This window comes from Podarcis cretensis (genome assembly GCF_951804945.1).
Source record: "Podarcis cretensis genome assembly, chromosome: 13".
In the NCBI taxonomy this organism is placed as follows: domain Eukaryota; kingdom Metazoa; phylum Chordata; class Lepidosauria; order Squamata; family Lacertidae; genus Podarcis; species Podarcis cretensis.
This window is the reverse complement of record NC_137182.1, coordinates 47,500,021-47,521,622: the sequence shown is the minus strand read 5'-3', so window position 1 is coordinate 47,521,622 and position 21,602 is coordinate 47,500,021. Positions and strand designations below refer to the sequence as shown.

Below are 21,602 nucleotides of genomic sequence, written 5' to 3'. Positions count from 1 at the left end.
TCTCCCAAATATACAGTGGTACCTTGGATTAAGTACTTAATTCATTCCGGAGGTCCGTTCTTAACCTGAAACTTTTCTTAACCTGAAGCACCATTTTAGCTAACGGGGCCTCCTGCTGCCGCCGCGCCACCGGAGCACAGTTTCTGTTCTCATCCTGAAGCAAACTTCTTAACCCAAGGTACTATTTGTGGGTTAGCAGAGTCTGTAACCTGAAGCATATGTAACCTGAAGCGTATGTAACCTGAGGTACCACTGTAATTGTATTACCTTCATAGGTCACCGGTCTTCTTATAAATACACGCCTTTAAATAAATGCAAAGACATGAATTTTGTCTGTGACCACCATTTGAGTAGTTTCCTAATGTGAGAATTGAATGGTGTTGATGATGGTAGTTGTGGTAAAGAACACAGGAGCATAAGCATTGCAATCTTATATGGCAGCAATGGTCTGCTAGCATTCTTTCTCCCAACAGTGGTCAACTACAAGTGACAAGAAAGACATTATGCTATCCACTCTTTATTAGTCTCAGAGAGGTTATATCTAGCTGGGTTACACTCACAGCAAATACTGGCTCCCTAAAAAGAGGACTGAGCTTTATAGAACAAATCAAGAAATTCCCCACAAAAGTACATAAAATGAACACCCAAGTTTCCCATAATGCCAGTATAGGCAGAAATGCTAACTTACCCGGTATAACAACAAGTTTGGTCCCACTTCCAAATATCTGAGACCAACCAACATTGTTAACACTGTAAGACACGTCTCTACAAAATGGTGGCTCTGTGAGACTCAACATGTATCAGTCAACTTGCCCATTTGGTTATTATTGCATGGAGGGAAATATGAAAATGTAGTCGTGTTTTAGAAAGAAAAACAATAGACCATTTCTATAAAAGAAAGAACTTGTTTGCTCTACAACTGAAATGTATGAGGGTTGAATCCAGACTATCAACCTTGCCATCTTTAGACTAAATAGTATTGTCCTCCTCAGAATAGACATAGGACTAATTGTGCATTTACCTCAACATTATGATTGCAAACTGACACCAGTTAGGTCCCTTCTGGAAGGTGATAAAGGGACATGAATGAGTTAGTCAGTTCCTGTTGCTAGTCCCCAGCACCGAATGCCCAAAGGTTTAATTGAATTGACATATATCCAACCCAGGAAAGGGGAATCTGTGGTCCTCCAAATAATGATGACCTCCAGCTCCCATCAAACCCAGCCAGCATGGGCAATGGTCAGGGGTGATGGGACCAACAGCTAGAGGGACACAGGTTCTCCATCCCTGAACCTGTAACAATGTATAGAAATCTCACAGCCTACAAGAACAGAGTCCTCTGGAAATTAATGTAACCATAACTTGAAAATAGAAAGTCCCAACTGACAGTGCTATGGAAAGAATCAAGACAAAAGTAAAAGGTAACTTTTGTGCTCCTCTCAATTCTATTAATTGATTGATCAGCTGAGCTATCTATCAATCACAGAGTTTCCAAACTTGGGTTGTCTTCTGTTTTTGGACTACAACTCTCACCATCCCTAGCTAGCAGGACCAGTGGTCAGGGATGATGGGAGTTGTAGTCCAGAAATGGCTGGAGACTCAAGCTTGGGAACCCCTGATCTATCATATCAATATTGCTTAAAAACATGAAGAAGGAAAAATATATAAAGAAGTTCACTTACTAGGCAGAATTACAAGTTTTGTCCCACTTCCAAATATGGGTTTATTCCATCCACCACTGCTAACACTATGAGACACACCTTTACACCATGTTGGAACAGGTAGTGCTACCTGCTAAATTTGCCTTCTGCAAAACTTACATACATTGTAGCCTGCATGTTCATATGCTCATATTCCAGATATGGGGCAGATCCAGGCATCCACCTAAGGTAACCTAGAGAGTTAACAGCAGTTGTCCCCATGTAGCATAAAATGACCATAAAGAAGGCTGATCACCGAAGAATTGATGCTTTTGAATTATGGTGCTGAAAAGGAGACTCTTGAGAGTCCCATGGACTGCAAGAAGATCAAACCTATCCATTCTTAAGGAAATCAGCCCTGAGTGTTCACTGGAAGGACAGATCCTGAAGCTGAGGCTCCAAGATTTTGGCCACCTCATGAGAAGAGAAGACTCCCTGGAAAAGACCCTGATGTTGGGAAAGATTGAGGGCACAAGGAGAAGGGGACGACAGAGGACAAGATGGTTGGACAGTGTTCTCGAAGCTACCAGCATGAGTTTGACCAAACTGCGGGAGGCAGTGGAAGATAGGAGTGCCTGGCGTTCTCTGGTCCATGGGGTCATGAAGAGCTGGACACAACTAAACGACTAAACAACAACAAAGCATAAAATGGCACATATGAAGTAGATCTCAAATGACCTAAGAAATCTAGGTCAGGGATAGGGAATATGTGATCCTCCAGATGCTGGATTCCATCTCCCATCAATCCTAGCTAGTATGGCCAATGGTGAGGAATGATTTTCCCCTGGAGAGTGAAAGGTCAATACAAGCTAAAGAAAATCCATATTGTTCTGGTAAGTGGTCATTAATATGTATCTAGTGCATTTCCAAGATTTGGGCCAAAATGGCTCACCTGCCAACTAGATTGTTTCCCATGTTTGACTTACTTGGTTTAACAATCAGTTTGGTCCCCGCTCCAAATAATAATTTGGTGCCAGCTCCTCCATATACACAGTGACTTCATGTATAACAAAAACCCAGGTTTCACTTTGGATCCTTCAAGGATGAAAAATGAAAAGCCACTTAGAACACAGTGTGACCAGAAAATCCAGTTTTCTGCCCAACTGTGTTAAGGAATAAATGAATATATTTTTTTTTTTTAAAGTTCTTTACATTACAGTCAAGTGTTCTTAAACAGCAGCAGCAACAGAAATGCCAACTTACCAGGAACAATTGCAAGCATGGTCCCACTGCCAAATATGAATTTTCCCCATCCACTATTCACACCATAAGATGTACCTCTACAAAATGGTGGACTTGTAAGACTTTAATGCATCATGTTGCCTGCTTTGCTAGTGCTACACGGTGGTGGTTGTGAATATCTAGTCATGTTTCAGAAGGAAAGAACTTCAAAAAGCATCCATGACAGATGACCTTCCAAGGATGGAGAGTCCACAACCTCTTGAGGGAGACTGTTCCACTGTCAAACAGCTCTTACTGTCAGAAGGTTTTTCTGTCTAGTCAGAATCTCCTTTCCTGCAACTTGAAACCATTGGTTTGAGTCCTATCTTCCAGAGCAGGAGAAAACAAGTTTGCTCCATCTTCCATGTGACAGCCCTTCAGATATTTGAAGATGGCTATCATATCTCCTCTCAGTCTCCCCTCAGTAGGTCACTATTTTAAAATAACAACCCCCCAGACACAGAACTGGCACCTAGCAGTCAGAGATATGATATAACAGACAAATATACTGTCGATTATCCATCCCAAAGTCCAGTTCTTTTTATCTCAAAGGTGTTGTTTCTTTTAAGGCAGTTGTATACCTTCTCTAGAAGAGAATGCCAATTTACATTGGGTGATAGTCAACTCAGAGTAGACTCATTGAAATCGATGCACTTCAATTACAAAAGTCCATTGATTTCCGGTGGTGTGTTCTAAGTATGACTAACACTGAATATCACTGATAGTAGATGCTTCCACCCAATTTGTAAAGAATGCTTGTGATAGTGTCATGCAATATATGGAAGCAACATACCAAGGCAGATAATGATCTACCATGAATACCTTAAACATAACAATACATGAAAAAGAAGTGTCATCTTACCAGGGAGTATTACTAGTTTGGTCCCACTTCCAAATGCAAGTTTACCAAATCCACCAGCAGTGTTAGCACTGTGATACGTACCTTTACAAAATGGCGGCCTTCTTATGGGCCCTAGGCATTATCCTGGTCCTTTGCACCAGAAATATAACAACATATATAGAGCCGATTGCCCATCGGCTTTTCTTTTTCAAGGCACTCAGATGTCTATTTGGAAGTTAGGTCAAACAAACTTTGGGTCATACTCAGACTAGACCCACTGAAATCAATGTAGTTACATAAGTCCATGGCTGTGATCACCGAGTATGGTTGACATTGGCTCATCACTCATGGATATTAGATGCCTCCATCCAATGGGTAGATTGGACTGTGTCATGCTATTGAGGCAAATAACACATCCACTGGGGTAAATAATGGTGTACCATGATTACTATGAGAAAATTAACGTGAGAAAATGTAAAAAAGTGTCTGCTTACCAGGAAGTACTACTAGTCTGGTCCCACTTCCAAATGTGGGTTTCCCAACCCCACTAGCAGTTGTAAACACTGTGAGATGCACCTTTACAAAATAGTGGCTAAACTCTTTGTTCTGTGGGCTGGGGTGAGGAACCTTTGTGCCTTCAGCTGCTGCTAAACTACAACTCCCATCATCCATTGGCCATGCTTGCTGGGTGTTATGGCAGCAGCAGTTCAAGAATATCTGGAGGGCAAAGCACCTAATAAAGTGGTAAATACAAGCATACAGTGTAATATTTTAGTGATAGAGTAAATCCATTTATTTCAATGGGTCTACTCTACCATTGGATAGCATAATCATAAATTGAAATTAATTGTGACTTCAAACCAGTTTTTTGGTTTCTTTTTAAGAAAAAGAAAGAATGTTCTCAATTAGGTTGTATAAAGAATCAAGAATTATCCCACAAAGATAAACAGAGTAGGGATGATGTATTGGTATAATCAGAAAATCTCAATACGGAACAAATCATGAAAAAGATTCCCATAAAAACGCACAAATCCAGTTTCTTTAAATGCCACTGTCAACAGCAATGTCAACTCACCAGGAATAATCACAAGCTTGGTCCCACTTCCAAATATCTTTTTCCAACCAACATTTTCAGCACTGTGAGACACATCTCTACAAAATGGTGGCTGTCTGAGAGTTCATTGGCATGCATTATGGTGCAGCGGTGTGTGTGTGTGTGTGTGTGTGAAAAAATAGCTTACCCCTAAGTAAATGGAGTTAGGATTGTACATTCAATCCATTGGGGTAGTAAAAAAAAATGGGGAGGGGGTTGGCAGAATGTAAGAGATAGGTAAGGCTTGGTTAGAATAATCTATCTTACCTTGTCCATCCCAGCAGCTACAAGTCAAATGAATGGACTTTTATTCATACTTACACCAACCAATTTGAACCAAAGCACAGATATTTGAGACCCCAAAGTCCACCACTGAGCAAAGCACAACTCTCTGAAGGTCTGAGCAGGGGTGAGAAACCCACAGCCCTCCAAATGGTGTTGGATTCCCAACTCCCACCTGCTTCAGCTGGTGTGTCCAATGGTCAGGGTGATAGGAATCAAAGTCCAGCAAGATTAGCGGCTTCCCCACTCCAAGCTAAGTGGCAGAGTCAGCTGGCTGGTGCTGATGGGAGTGGTATAGCGATGGACTTACAACATTTCCTGATTGCCAGATACCTGTGGTATGTGATTCTGTTCCAGAGCCAAATAAAACAGACTAATATTGCATTCCTGGTTGCTCCCCTCACCCCGGACCAAGTTTTGGGGGTTGCATTTGTTTGGAGAAGGAGGAAGGTATTCTGATCTGTTGCACATAGAAGGAATTAAGGCATGAAACTTACTTGGTGTCACAACCAGTCTTGTTCCACTTCCAAAGGTCACTTTTCCATAACCAGTGGAAGACCCACAGTGTTTCCTGCCTTGACAAAAATTGTCCATGCACAAAGAGCACACAGAGCAAAGAGCTGGACATGAGAAAGGGTAGCATAGGACAGGGAGGAGAACCTGGTGTCCCCTAGATATGGCTGGACTGCAACCTTCACCACCCCTGGCTATTAGCCATGCTGACAGGGGCTGATGTGAGCTGGGATCCAAAATGATTTGAAGAACCACAAATTCCCCATCTCTGGTATAGGGATGGACTTACAACATTTTCTGATTGTCAGATACTCATACTATGTGATTCTATTCAGAGCCAAATAAAACAATTCTTGCCTTTTCATGGTTGGTCACACATGGTGATGGTTGGTCACACATGGTGACGGTTGGTCACACACACATTCCCCCTCCCCCTTGGATTTGATATCAAGCACAAATTAAATGAGCCTTGATACTTACTGGGATTCACCTTCAGGATAGTTCCTTTTCCAAATATCACCTTATTTCCAGCTACATTCCCACAGTGATTCAATGTCTCACAAAAACCTCTAGAAGAGGGACAGGGAACATGTGTTTTTCCAGATGGTGTTGGACTACAGCTCCCATCAGCCATGACCATGGGACATGGTGACTGGGGCTAATGGGAGTTGTAGTCCAGGAAGCCCTGGAGCACACAAGGTTAGTTAGGCATAGCTGCTGTGTGAACCAACACAGTATTTCTGGTCTCCCCCCCCCCCCAATCTCAACCTATTTATGGCAATGTAAGACTTGGAGCCCTGCAACATCTTGAGGGCTAGCTTTAGGCAACAGGATGGTTGCTTAAATGCTGGCTGGTAGCCAATACCTACATTATCTGTGGTGCTGGAACTTTGTAAATATATGTATGTTTCAAAGGCAAGAGAGTCCAGCATGGGACTCCAATGGTATGTTAACGGTTTGAGGGAATTCACAAAGCTTTCAGCTGCAACTCCCATCATCCCTGACCACTGGCCATGCTGGGTTGAGCTGTTGGACTACAAAAGCCCCCGAAAGGCAAAAAAAAAAAAGGTTAGAGAAAGCTGCTAAAGACTGCCTTCTTGGTTGCTCTGTGAAGCTCAACTTGACCAGGGCTTTTTTTCCAGCTGGAACTCACCAAAAGTTCCAGCAGCTCTCAAGTGGGCACCATTGCCATTCTAAGAGAATGAGGGAGGTGTTCATGGTGAGTTCCAGCACCTCTTTTTCTAGAAAAATAGCACTGGGCGACACAATTTCAAATTTAGAGGGTTGCATTTGGATGAGGAAGAGGGGGGTATTCTGATCTGTCACACTCACAAAATGAAACTAAATAAGGGTTTAAATTTACCTGGTGTCACAATTAGCCTAGTCCCACTGCCAAAGATTACTTTCCAGTTACCAGTAGTAGACACACAGTGCTTCCTGCCTTGATAAAAATTGCCCAGACACAAGGAGCGTACAATGTGCTCAGGAATAGTATAGAGCAGGGATGGTGAAACTGGTGTCTCCTAGATTGGACCACATCTTCTATCATCCTTGATCATCAGCTGCTGGATGATGCGGATGGGAGTCATGGTCCAAAGCAATTGGAGGATGCAAAGTTGGACAAGATGCTCCACAGACTAATACTGTGTTCCTGGTCGCTCTCCTCACCCTGGACCAAGTTTTGGGGATTTCATTTGTTTGGAGAAGGAGGAAGGTATTCTGATCTGCTGCACATAGAAGAAATTAAGGCTTGAAACTTACTTGGTGTCACAACCAGTCTTGTTCCACTTCCAAAGGCTACTTTTCCATAACCAGTGGAAGACCCACAGTGTTTCCTGCCTTGACAAAAAATGTCCATGCACAAAGAGTACACAGAGCAAAGAGCGGGACATGAGAAAGGGCAGCATAGGACAGGGAAGAGAACCTGGTGTCCCCTAGATATGGCTGGACTGTGACCTTCATCACCCCTGGCCTTTAGCCATGCTGACAGGGGCTGATGTGAGCTGGAATCCAACAACATTTGAAGAACCACAAATTCCCTATCTCTGGTATAAGGATGGACTTACAACACTTTCTGATTGGCAGATACCCATACTATGTGATACTGTTCCAGCGCCAAATAAAACAATTATTGCCTTTTCACGGTTGGTCACACATGGAGACTGCTGGTCACACACATTTCCCCCCATTGGGTTTGATATCAAACACAAATTAAATGAGCCTTAATACTTACTGGGGTTCACCTTCAGGATAGTTCCTTTTCCAAATATCACCTTATTTCCAGCTGCATTCCCACAGTGATTCAGTGTCTCACAAAAACCTCTAGAAGAGGGACAGGGAACATGTGTCTTTCCAGATGGTGTTGGACTACAGCTCCCATCAGCCATGACATGGGACATGGTGACTGTGGCTAATGGGAGTTGTAGCCCAGGAATCCCTGGAGCACAAAGGTTAGTTAGGCATAGCTGCTGTGTGAACCAACGCAGTATTCCTGGTCTCTCTCTCTCCCCCCCCCCCCCCAATCTCAACCTATTTATTGCCATAAAAATAGGACTAGGTTTTGGTGTTGCACTTGGATGAGGAGGTGTAACCCAAACTGCCATACACCCATAATTTAAGAGATTAAGAACTATAACTGACTTGGTGTCACCACCAGTCTAGTCCCACTTCCACAGATTACTTTGAAGGACCCACTGAATACCCAGAGTGTTTCCTCCCTTGACGAATATGGCTCAGTCACAAGAAACACACAAAGTTAAGAGTTGAACGTGCTAACAGATATTATAAGGCAGGCTATATGAGGCGGCTGATGTCCTCCAAATTATATTGGGACTACAACTGGGTTGGCTGAGGCTGATGGGAGTTGTAGTCATAAGCACCTGGGGAGGTCAAGGTTGGAGGGAGCTACTGTAGGGACTAGCACTGTGTTCCTGGTTGCCCCCCTAGGCTCAACCTGAAGACTAGGTTGGGGGGAGGGCTGCCTTTGGTTTGGGGAAGGATGGAGGTAATCTGGTCCATTACACATGCAAAATGGAAGGAATTAAACATGGAAACTTACTTGGTGTCACAACCAGTCTTGTCCCACTTCCAAAGGTTACTTTCCAGTTACTACTGGAAGACCCACAGTGTTTCCTCTCTTGACAAAAAATACCCAGGCAGAAGGAACACACAGAGGATGGGGATAATCTATGACAAGAAGGGTCTCTGGTGTCCTGCAGATATTGCCTGATTACAACCACGACCCCTTGCCACTGACAATGCTGACTGGGGCTAAGGGGAACTGGAGCCCAACAACATATGGGGGGAGTCACAGATTCCCCATCAATGGTGTAGGGATGGACTTGCAATGCTCTTTGGTTGTTAGATTACCATCCTATCTGTGGTGGACCTTGGGGTCTCAAATTTCAGTGGCACCCTGTGCGATACTAAAATTTGGTGCCTCCCGACTCTTGCACTCCATTCTAAATAATAGTTGTGGTATCCCCTGCAGTGGCCATTGGGACCCAACTGGTTGTGCTCCTATAAATTTTCCTCTGATCCTATGCACTTCAACTCCAAGGCTGAGTTCTAGGGAGAGAGCTTTCCTTGCTTCTTTTCAAGAATGGAATGGTGGAATTCCTCTATATGAGATTTCTTCTTCTTCTTCTATCCGCTTCTCCTTGGGAATTAACCCCTCTCGATTAAGCCCTGTGCCCCTCCCCCAATGTGGTTGGATTCCAACTCCCATAAGCCTCAGGCAGCATGACCAATGGTCAGAGAGGATGGGAGCAATCTCTGGAAGGAGACGTGCTCCGCACCCTTGCAATAAAACAATTCTGACATACTCATGGCCAGGGTAAGTGTTAATAAATACTAGCATATTCAAGATGACACAATAGTGTGTTGGGCTGAACAGGATTCCCTTTCCTTGACAAGATTTGTTGCTAAAACAACAACATGGGACCACTGGGTCATCTGCAGATACCCTTAACTCATAGTCACACATGTTCTACACAGGGAATCATCCACAAATAAAATGAACTATGACTGCAACAAGATCAAACCTATACATTCTGAACGAAATCAGCCCTGAGTGATCACTGGAAGGACAGATCCTGAAGCTGAGGCTCCAAGACTTTGGCCACCTCATGAGAAGAGAAGACTCCCTGGAAAAGACCCTGATGCTGGGAAAGATTGAGGACACAAGAAGAAGGGGACGGCAGAGGATGAGATGGTTGGACAATGTTCTTGAAGCCACTAACATGAATTTGACCAAACTGTAGAAGGCAGTGGAAGACAGGAGTGCCTGGCATGCTCTGGTCCATTGGGTCACGAAGAGTCGGACACGACTAAACGACTAAACAACAACATGATACTTACTGGGATTCACCTTCAGCTTAGTCCCTTTGCCAAAGATCACCTTGTCTCCACTGTATTCCCACAGTGATTCAAAGTCTCTCAAAAACCTCTAGAAGAGGAACAGGGAGCCTATATCTTGTCAGATGGTATTGGACTACAACTCCCATCACCCTTGACCCTTGGGCATGGCAGCTAGGTCTCATGGGAGTTGTAGTCCAACAATACCTGGTACAAGGTTAGGAAATCTATGGATCTATGGATCAACACTGTTTGGGGTGTTGCATGGTCAGGGGGGTGGGGGTGGGAGCTGCAGCCCAGAAACATCTGCAGGGTCACAGCTTCCCCACCCTGCAATAAAACAATTCTTACATTCTCATGGCCAATGTTAAAGTCTAGTCTTTTCAAAATGGCAGTGCAGGGCAGTAGGCAGAAAAGGCTTTCCTTCCCCCAGTAGTCTTTGCTTCTAGAAAATTCACAGCCATCACTGATTCATGAGTAAACACACAAGACGTAGCCAGCTGTACATTTGACTAAATAAGGTATACTATTCATTGTATCAAATTGTAGATTTCAACAGAAGTCTCATAAAGTTCCACATGTAAAGGGTTGTTACAGTTCCACATCGGTAGAACAGGCTCATATGCAATATTACAGGATAGTGGATCTTATAGCATAGTAGTGGTTGAAGCCTAGGATGGCGAAACAAGGCTAATATTCCGGAAATCCTTGTCTTTGAATCTGTGAAAGGATTCTATGGAACTGTAACAACCCTTCATGTGGATTATTGGACTCTATGAACAGGCAGGTGGAATAGACACTTATACATGTATGGACCTTATGCATGAACTGACTAGAGAATGTATTGATCCACTGGGTCTTCTGCTTTTTTCATTGAACTTTATGAGACTTCCGTTGAAATCTACAATTTGATACAATGAATAGTATACCTTATTTATTCAAAAGTACAGGCACTTACGTCTTGTGTGTTTACTGAGTATGTTTCACGTAACCATAGGTTTGTTGTTGTTGTTATCACTGACCCATCTGCAGCTGCCCTTAACTGTTAGTAACTCTCACCGACACCGACACCACACTCTGGATTTGATATCATGAACAAATAATATGAACCATGATACTTACTGGGATTCACTTTCAGGACGGTCCCTTTACCAAAGACCACCTTGTTTGCATTGTTTTCCCACAGTGATTCAATGTCACTCAAAAACCTCTAGAACAAGGGGTGGGGAGACCTGTGGCTCTGCAGATGATGTTGGACTACAACTCCCATCATCCTTGACCCTTAGACATGGTGTCTGGTCTGATGGGAGTTGTAGTCCAATGACACCTGGAGAGCACATGGTTAGAGACTGCTGCTCTAGGGATTGATGCTGCATTTCTGAGTTCAACTTGCATACGATTGTATGAGTCAAAGTTTTGCATGTGGGATTTGTGCAGGGCATAGTATTCCCAATCACCATCCATCCAAAACAAAAGGGATTAAGAGCTGAAACTTACTTGGTGTCACCACCAGTCGGGTTCCACTTCCGAAAGCTACTTTCCAGGATCCACTGATATAGCCACAGTGTTTTCTGCCTTGACAAAAAGCGAGCAACCCAGGGGCAGACTTAAGAGGAGAAGGTGCTAAGGGATAGTATAGGGCAGCAATCATGAGGTACCTGGTGTCTCTCAGATGATAGTAGACTACGACTCCCATCATCCCTGACGATTGGCTGTGCTGGCTGAGGTTGATAGGAGTTGTAGTCCAAAGCGCCTGCAGAGTTCAAGTTTGGAGGAAGCTGTTCTATGGACTAGCCCTGCATCGTATATCAGACCAAGTTTAATTGGTTGTTTTTGGTTAGGGAAGGCGATCCCTATCGCTCACAGTCACAAAATGAAATGAATTAAAGGCTAAAACTTACTTGGTGTCACAACCAGTTTAGTCCCCTTTCCAAAGGTTACCTTTGTGCTGCTACCGCCATACGCACAATGTTTCCTGTTTTGACAAAAACTGCCCAGGCTCAAGGAGCACACAAAACCAAGAGCTGAAGGGGATAGCCTAGGACAGGGATGGCAAACCTGTGTCCTCCACATCCTTTTTTGGACTACAATTCCCATCAAGCCCAGCCAGCATAGCCAATGGTTGGGGATGATAGAAACTGTAGTCCAACATTGTCTAGGGTGGCACAGGTTCCCAACCCTTGCATTTCCTGATATGGACATAAACATTGACTGTTAATGTTCCCCAGACTCTAACTTCTATTGAGAGTACAGGCACAGAAGCATCTGGAAAAGCTGACAGCTCTTTAGAAATAAAAGTCTTTTTTAAAAAAATAAATAAATCAGAATGACCTGTGTGGAGAATTCAGAGAATTTTCAATTATGAACGAAGTTTTGGTTCACATATTATTTTGAAAATTGTAAATCAGGTAAGGTCACATATCCAAAATCATGTAAGTTTCCCTCTGGACCACATACAAGGAGAACATTATGTGAAGTTTGAATCTAAGGAGGTGTATGGGGTGGGAGGTATCCATGTTGTAAAATCCCTTAAAGATAGAGATGAAAAATCTCCAACCCATAGGAAGGGACTCAATTTGACGAGGAGTGAAAATGATTTCCCCTAGGGGCAGACGACAAGGGAACCTTCAAGTAATTTCTGTAAGCTGTGGAGGCAGAAACAGAATATTTGGCTAACAGCACAATCCCAAACATGACGACTCAGAAGTAAGTCCCATTGAATTCAGTGGGGTGTACCCTCCAGTAAGTATGGTTAGAACTGCAACCTTAATGGATCCAGCCAGGCTACCTGTATAATCTACTTCTAGAAAGTAGCTTACATTACTTACTTGGCTCCACCACTAATCTTGTTCCTTTCCCAAAAACCAACTTGAAGTTCCCGGTATTCACACAGTAAGATTAGCCATAGCAAAAACCCAGCAGGTATGTCTTGCTCTTGCTGGAAACCAAAGCAGCATGTTCTGTCACAAAAAAGATCTACCAGGAGGCTGACTGTGCTGCAGTGCAGGCATGGGGAATCTTTGGCCCACAAATTTTGCCGAATTACAACTTCTGTCAGCCCCACCAAGCATGGCCAATGGCCAGAGAAGATGGGAGCTGTAGTTCAGCAACCTATGGAGGGTCAAAGGTTCCTCACACTTGCTGTAGTGAAAAGACACCACACAGCCAGCATTTCTGGTGGGATTTGACAGGGAGCAGATCACAATTCAAAGACTCTTGACATCTACTGCTCTGGTCTCAATTAGACAACAGAGAGACTATAGAACACATTGCCCACACTCTTAGAAATGCAGGAGCTACCTTATTCCAGTATTGATACATCTAGCTCAGAATTATCCACACCAGAGATGGGGAATGTATCTCTACAAACATTACTGGACTCCATTTCCAGTAGTCTCAATCAGGATGGCCAACAATGAGGGATGATGGAAGATATAGTACAACACTTGATTGACTACACTGATTGACAATGGCTCTCCAGGCTTTCAGGCACAGAAGGTGCCCAATCCTTCCCAGAGGTGCTGGGGATTGAACCAGGGACCTTCTGCATGCAAATCAGATGCTCTACAACTGAGCTACAGCCCTTCTCTAATTTCCACAGAAGTGGGAAGTTAGCATTTAGCACGTCCCATGCCTGAAACACTCAATTTCCATGGAGGAAGCAGAAACAGAAGGAGCATTCTGGGGAAAGCACCTTTGCAGGTGGAAGCAGGGAGCTCTCTATCATCCTTGGAGGTCTCATTTTGCAGGAGTGGGGGGTCTGCAGCCATTTAGATGTTGTCAGACTACAGCTCCCATCACCCAGGCCAGTAGCCATCTGGTTGGGGATGATGGAGGCTGGAGTCCAATGATATCTTGATGGCCACAGGTCCTCCAACCCTGGATTAGATGGAACTTTCAGTCTGATCCAGAATATATCTTTTGAAATGAAATTTCTGTTGGCTGGAGGGCATACTGAGCACATATAAAGTACACACTCATGCTTTTCGTAGATTGAAAATGACTTACTTGGCTCCACAACCAATCTTGTTCCTTTTCCAAAAGTGATTTTGTAATTGGAGCCTCCACTATTCACAGTCATACAGGCCATAGCAAAAACCCAGCAGGTGTGTCTAGGACACTCGGGGACTACCTCCTCTCTCAAAAACATTCACCTGTATATCAACTATCCATGTTTTCAGCCCGAGGACCACATTCCCTGATGGGCAACTTTCCAGGCCAGTGGTGGGTGAGGCCAGAGGCATAAAGTGGGTGGGACCAAAGCAAAAGTGGGAGGAGCGACAGAGGTGCATAGCGAGTGAAACGCCAACAATGCGATGTCAATTTTAGTTTCTACTAGTTTCTAATTTTCCCAATCTTAACTTCACCTCTTTACACGTCTGCATCAATTCATGATTTTTTTAAAAAAAGCCTTATGGAAATTCAGTAAGTGTGAATTATGCAGTTTTGCACTAAAATACAAAGAGATCTATAACTTCCCAGCCCTTCTTATATTCAGGGATAAGGGATAAATTCAATGCAATTCACATTTAAAGGTGCGTTTACATGATTTGCACTTTCTAAAGCACCATGTAAAGCAAAACGTTTCCATCCTTCAAAATTCACACTTCTCTCCAAATTTTGCATTGCAGTTCTCCTGTCAAGTAATATATGCAAAAATGCATATGCTAGGCTAAGTTTGCATAAAGCTGCATATAGTAATGAAAACAACACACAAAATGCATTATATTAGGGAAAATATAAATATTAGGGAAAATACGATTGGCAAAAATGTGTTTATTAGACAAAAATACGTATAAACTGTGAAAGGAGAAATTTGCACTTAAATGCTGATGAATTTTCAGGAGGAATCAAACTGATTTAGAAATGTGGAGGACAGGATTTGAGATTGGAAGAAAGAGAAATAAATAAAAATGGACAGATTTTTCTATTTCGACTTGCTAACAGCTTCAAGTTTCAAATTTGGTGGTTCAAAATATTTGGGCGCCTGAGGGAGAAAACCCAAGAAGGGGTGCTTCCCATGGTCACATCCCTGACATAGATTTAAAGCACCATTATGCCAGACATGGAGAATCCTGGGAAGTATCATTTGTTAAGGGTGCTTGAAACTCTTGGTCTTTGAGGTCAGCACCCTTAACAAACTACAGTTCCTGAGTTTCTTCAGGGGAAGCCATAACTGTTAAAGTGGTATAAGTATCCATTTAATTTGTGGTGTGGATGTGACCCCTGACAACAATGCAATAAAAATGAATGAAAGAGCAGAAAATTATGCTACCTTTGATGGTATCCTGCCACAAAGAAGAGGGGAGGAAAGAAATGGAAAATAAATTCTGTCTGCTGTCACATTTGTAGAACTGGACAAATAAAGTCAGACTTACTGGGCAGGACAGCCAATCTTGTTCCTGATCCAAATGTCACCTTCTCACCAAAGCTCCTCACTGTGTTCTTCACCTTAACATAAACTCAAGAATTGCTACATCGACCAAGTATGAAGAGAGGGAAGTTTCTAAGATAGTCAAGCTGAACAATACACCATTATGAGATGTTGTATGGATGTTCGCTACATTTGTCTGCTATATAACTGAGGGCAGTGTTGGAGGTTTCTGGAAATGAGCTGGGAAGAGTATCCTGAATTGCTGTGCGCAATACAAATACAAGACAAGGGAACTGAAAGAGCAGGGACTGGATGAGGTTGATGGGGATTGTAGTCCAAAGCGCCTGCAGAGTTTAGAGGAAGCTGCTCTATGGACTAGCCGTGCGTTGTATATCAGACCAAGTTTAATTGGTTGTCTTTGGTTAGGGAAGGGGATCGTGATCACTCACAGTCACAAAATGAAATGAATTAAAGGCTAAAACTTACTTGGTTTCACAACCAGCTTCGTTCCACTTCCAAAGGTGAGCTTAGTGTAGCCACTGCCAGACCCACAGTGCTTCCCTCCTTGACAATAAAGTCCTCCCCATTTTAGTGGTTCCCATCTCAGCTTTCTTTCTTTTTTAAAAAGTAAGTCTCTAGTCCCCATGACTGAAATTATGGAACTCTTCCTACTGTAAATCTAAAGTCACATTTCTCTACACATGACATTCATGTATTCTGTCTGGGATTATAGCAGAGGTGGGATGATTGCTGCTAACCTGTCATTGTGCCTTGAAGCAAGTAGAATTGTTGGGAATTGGGTAGAGATTTTTTAAAAAAGCAGATTGCATTTTAGTTAGATTTGATGGCTGTGATGGAGAATGTATGAAGAGCTCTGTTGCATCAGGTCAACAGCCCATCTAGTCTTGCATCCCGGTTTCACAGTACTGTACTCAATCACAAACAATACCAGAGCACTTTCTGACTTATGAACCCAGTAACTGATATTCAGAGGCATACTTCCTCTGATACTGATTGAGGCACATAGCCATCATGATAGCCTTCTCCTCCATTACAAAACAACAACTCCATAGTGTTTCTTGCACAGCTATAGACAACTCATTTTTTAAAAAAATAAAAATAATAATCTTCCTGGACTGGTTAATTTACGTCTTCTGTTCTCAGAACACAAGACAGAAAGTTCTTAACTACATGACCAGATTCAAACCTATAACTGCGTTTAAGTGGGGGCACAAAATTTGAAATCATTTTCAGTTTCTATTTTTGAAATCCCACACAGAGAACTACTTTGTAATCTAAAATGTGTGGAAGCATTGTAGGATGACAATATGCCATATCAGCTTACAGAATCCAAGGCTTAGCTGTTTTTTACTTAACTCCCCCCCCCCCTGTGGGTGAAATGCTCACAAGCCCAAACAATAGTAAAATTATTGAGAAAAGGTCTCTGGCCATCTAAATCTTCACTAGTGAATTTTCTTGAATATTTATTTCAGCTCTGCTGCACATAGTTCATTTATTTCTATTTTTATGGAAAAGTATAAAGGGACTACTGGAAAATATTGCACTGGAAGCCGACCTTTTTAAAGCAATAATGCAAGGAAAACAGAAAATGAATGAATTAACTGATTTGGGGGGGAATGTAGCTGCTTTTGAGCAAACAAAGCAAACTTACGTGGCACGACAAGCAACATTGTCCCAGATCCAAATGTCACCTTGTTTCCAAAATTTACACAGTGATTTCCCCTTTAGCATAAACTCATACAATGCAACATAAGGGGGAGTGCACATATTGGAGAATACTTTGCACAAAGAACAACACTTCTGGGCCACATCAGTGGTAATTCCTACCTGCCCTGCCTCTAAGTCTAACATTGTCGTAGCATGAAACGTTAGCCATATCTTCCCATTGTTTCCAATACAATCAAATGCTGAAGGAGACTGCCTGCGTTTTTTACTCACACTTTACCATGAATATTCATACTGGTACTTGGTTGCAAATTTTGAAGCAGTGCTCCTTTCAAAGGATGCTTGTGTTTCAGTTCACACACTGCTTTAGGATGTGCAAATTAGGTAGATTCGTCTATAAATGCAAACTGGGCAGAATTCAACACCCATCCTTGCTTGCTGGTGAAAGAGCCCTGAGGGATAGTCTTATGATGCTACTTTCCTACAGAATGGAAGGAGTCAACAGCTGAAACTTACTTGGCGTCACAACCAGTTTAGTTCCACTTCCAAAGGTTAGCTTGTAAGTGCCACTAGTATACTCACAGTGCTTCCTGCCTTAACAACAACAACAACAAAAAGACTCCAGCATATAAGAAGACTGGCGCCAGAATGAAATGGAGGGCTTGCGCACACTTCTGCCGCTTCACCCCAGAAAACCTGCTCTTTAGTTCTACATTTGAACTGCAATTCCTGGAAACATCAATGCTGTTTGTGCCAATTCAGCACTAAAGATCAGGTTTCCCCAGGGGAAAGCAGATGGACAAACGGGGGTGCAAAATAGCCCTAAGAGGGGAATGGTGAAAGGAGGGATTATATTTTATCTGTGTGGCTGTTTTCAAGGAAACAAAACAAACTTACAGAGCAGGACAAACAATCTTGTCCCAGATCCAAATGTCATCTTCTGACCTTAATCCACACTGTGATTTTCACTTTAGTGTAAACCACAGTTTCCCAAACTTGGATCTCCAGCTGTTTTTGGACTACAGTTCCCATCATCCCTGACAACTGGTCTTGCTAGATATGGATGATGTGAGTTGTAGTCCAAAAACAGCTGGAGACCCAAGTTTGGGAAACCCTGGTGTAAACTCATACAGTGCAACATCTGTGGCCATCTGCATATTGGGAAATACTTTGCATAAAAACCATTCTTCTGAGTGGCATCAATGAACCTGCCTATCTGCCCTGGCCTGCTCCTTATGTTGTTCTGCCCGAAAGTCTAATGTTGTAACAGAGTGGGAAGTTATCCATATATTTCCACTGTTTCCAATACAGTCTGATGTTGGAATACACTGCCTGCCTCATTTGCAGCCCTGTTAATCCCTTAATCCTTTGAGTAAAACCATTTTGGGTTTATTTACAGTTCTGGGTCATTGTTGGAAACTGAATGCTGAGCTAAATGGGAAGTGATGTGTTTTCTGAACCCATTAGCTATATTTTCTTCTTCCAATGACCAGGGTTACGATTAATAAAAGGTTACCCTTTTCATAATGATTCAGGATAAAAAACTATTCCCCACTTCAAAGTAGATTGTTGGAAATCCCACTGTAATCATTAGTTCACCTGTAGTTCTTCATAACTACAGAACCTTTTTTCCACATTTGCTGCTATTTCAGCACCTCAATTTCTCACCCCCCATCTTAAATTCAGTTCTTCACATTTCCTAATCACTTTGCAAATTCCCGGACCTAAACTGGAAATGGCGGGGATTTAACCTTCACCATGCAAAGAAGATGCTCAGCTCTTGCAGTATATTTCTAAATTTCTATGCTATATTATGGTCAGACAACGTAAGCTTAACACATGAGCTTTTGTGTAGCAATAGCTAAGTATGTTTATTTAATGGGTACTGGTGGCTGCAAGAGATTTACTTTAAATGCTTGGTGCTCACTAGTTACCATATTTTTCGCTCTATAACACGCACCCGACCATAACACGCACGTAGTTTTTAGAGGAGGAAAATCCGTAGGCATGCCACCAGTACGCATTCCCTCCACAACACGCACAGACATTTCCCCTTACTTTCTAGGAGGAAAAAAGTGAGTGTTATGGTGCAAAAAATACGGTAGCTTCCTAATGGTCCAAGTATTGTCAAATTTGCTAATTTGCAAGGGAGAGAGCCGAGTTAAGGGCATGGTGATGTTTTGGGTGAAATGATGCTGTTTTGGAGACTAGCACTATCTGCCTGGTTGTTCTCCCGTGCTCATACAGTAAAAGCTGAGTATTTTTTTTTGGGGGGGGTGCAAGTGTCAGGGAAGATACCCAGAGCTGCTATTTCTAGCAAAATTGGAGGAATTTAAGAGCTGAAACTTACTTGGAGTTACAACCAGCCTAGTTCCGCTTCCAAAGGTTACTTTGTAAAGACCAGTGCCAGACCCACAATGTTTCCTGCCTTGACAAAAATTGCCCTGGGAACAAGGAGAAGGCTGACACAAAAATGAAACTAAAGGGGTGAAAGTTTTGCTCTTGGATTTTAGATACCTATGCTGAATAATTCTTTGCAAACATTTACAGTAAAGCAACTGTAGTAAAGATAAGAATAAATATATATTTTCCCCATTTATCATTCAGCTGAACTTCTGCATCTAGGTGACCACTGTTAGTTACATAATGCTAGAATACAGAGGCACCAGTCTGAACTGATAAATCGATCAAGTTCATCTTGAACAGGCTAACATGAAACGGGCTCCCCTATGAGCTTAAAGTTTCTGCTGCTCATATTTTATGTTTCTCCATCTAGAAGGAATCAAAGATGCTTTGGCAAGAAACCCAGAAAATCAAAAAGGTTCGCCCCATAGTTGCAGAAATGCAATAACAAACTGAATAATGTAATGGTTCTCTTCGTAGTATCCTACAATCAAAGGTGAATAGAAAGGGAACCGAAAAGGCAATCTGCTTGCTACTAGGTGTGCAGTTTCAGGCAAACAGAAGAGACTTACGAGGCTGGACAGTCAACCTGGTTCCAGAGCCAAATATAATCTTGTAACCATCGTTAACACAGTGGTTCATGCTTCAACATAAACTCATGCAGTGATGCAGATCCCAAGACAGGGTCTGGGATTGTAAACCAAAATGATATAATACACTTTGCACTTTAAAAAAAAAAGCTCCTAAATTTTAGAGTGCAAAGAACCCCAAATTTTCTACCCCCCAAAATGGAACCCAGTTTAAGCTGATCCTTGCAAGCTTGAGAAACCTTCTTCTCCATAGACTTTAGGTGAGATTCTCAGGATCTTGTAAACTGAATTTACAAAGAAATGAGTATGAGACCATCTTTGTCTTTATAGGAATTGGCACTGGTAATATTTATAAGACTTTTAGACAGGGACCACAGCATTTTGCTATTCTTGTAACCCCAGCACACTGTCAGCATGTAATTGAAAGTATAGTAACTAACAGGGGATTTGGGGGGGCACCTTAAAGTCTAACAAATCATGCAATGATATATTTGCTGGCTTCTAAGATGCCTTGTTCTTTATGCTGCAACAGACAGACACAGCAGCCTCGGGAAGACAGGAAATATAGAACTATATCTCTCCCATAGCTGTTTCTATTATTGTCATCATACAATGAGAGATGACATTTGCTATAGCTAGTCGATGTCTGTTTAGTGGGCACTGATGGCTACAAGACCCATAACCTTTACTAGTTATTGAGTATGAAGAAACCACTTTGACCAACTGGAATGAAAGCAGCTCTAAGGGCTCTAAGGGAGCAATGATCCTTTGGGGAAATCGATGCTGCTTTGCAGACTAGCACTGCCAACCTAGCTGCTCCCTTGTGCTCAACTTGGATAAGATACAGACCAAGGTTTTTTGTGGGGGGGTCTGTGTGTGCAAGTGTGTGTGAGGATCTTCTATTTTCTAGCAGAATTCATAGCTGAAACTTACTTGGAGTCACAAGAAGTTGTGTTCCACTTCCAAAGGTAATTTTGTTAAAACCACCAGTATACCCACAGTGTTTCCTGCCTTGACAAAAATGTCTGATGCTCTTGAGATACTGATGTCTCTTTGCCGGCTACCATGGTCAGGCTTATTTTTCCTCTGTGCTCAACTTGGATAAGAAAGGCAAAGAAGCTGGGATAGAGCAGTCGGTAGAGCATGAGGCCCTAAATCCAGGGTCGTGGGTTTGAGCCCCATGTTGGGCAAACCAGTTCCTGCATTGCAGAGGGCTGGACTAGATAACTCTCATGGTCCCTTCCAACTCTATAATTCTATGATTTTAAGTATTTGGGGTTTCAGTTAGAAGTGAGATGCTATCCTGAACTGCTTTTCATAGCAGAATGTCAGGACTGAAGGGCCAGATTCTTAACAAAAGATGGAATCTAAGGTTGCTTCCAGATGACCTGTTTATTGGGCGTTCATTGTGAGGAGGTCACATGGCATAAGAAGAGGCTGCTGCATGAGGTCAAAGGCCCATCTTGTTCAGTATCTTCTTCTAATAGTGGCCAAATATATATCCATTGTGGGAAACCCAAAAGCAGGACTTGGGCACTTGTGA

General features: G+C 42.6%; 1 gene segment (V, D, J or C); it reads right to left on the bottom strand.

Annotated features, from left to right (window-relative positions):
• Window positions 1-21,602, bottom strand: part of LOC307202011 (T cell receptor alpha chain MC.7.G5-like) — a 139,793-nt gene that overhangs the window by 9,568 nt on the left and 108,623 nt on the right. The window contains exon 3 of the C gene segment in view: window positions 8,709-8,761.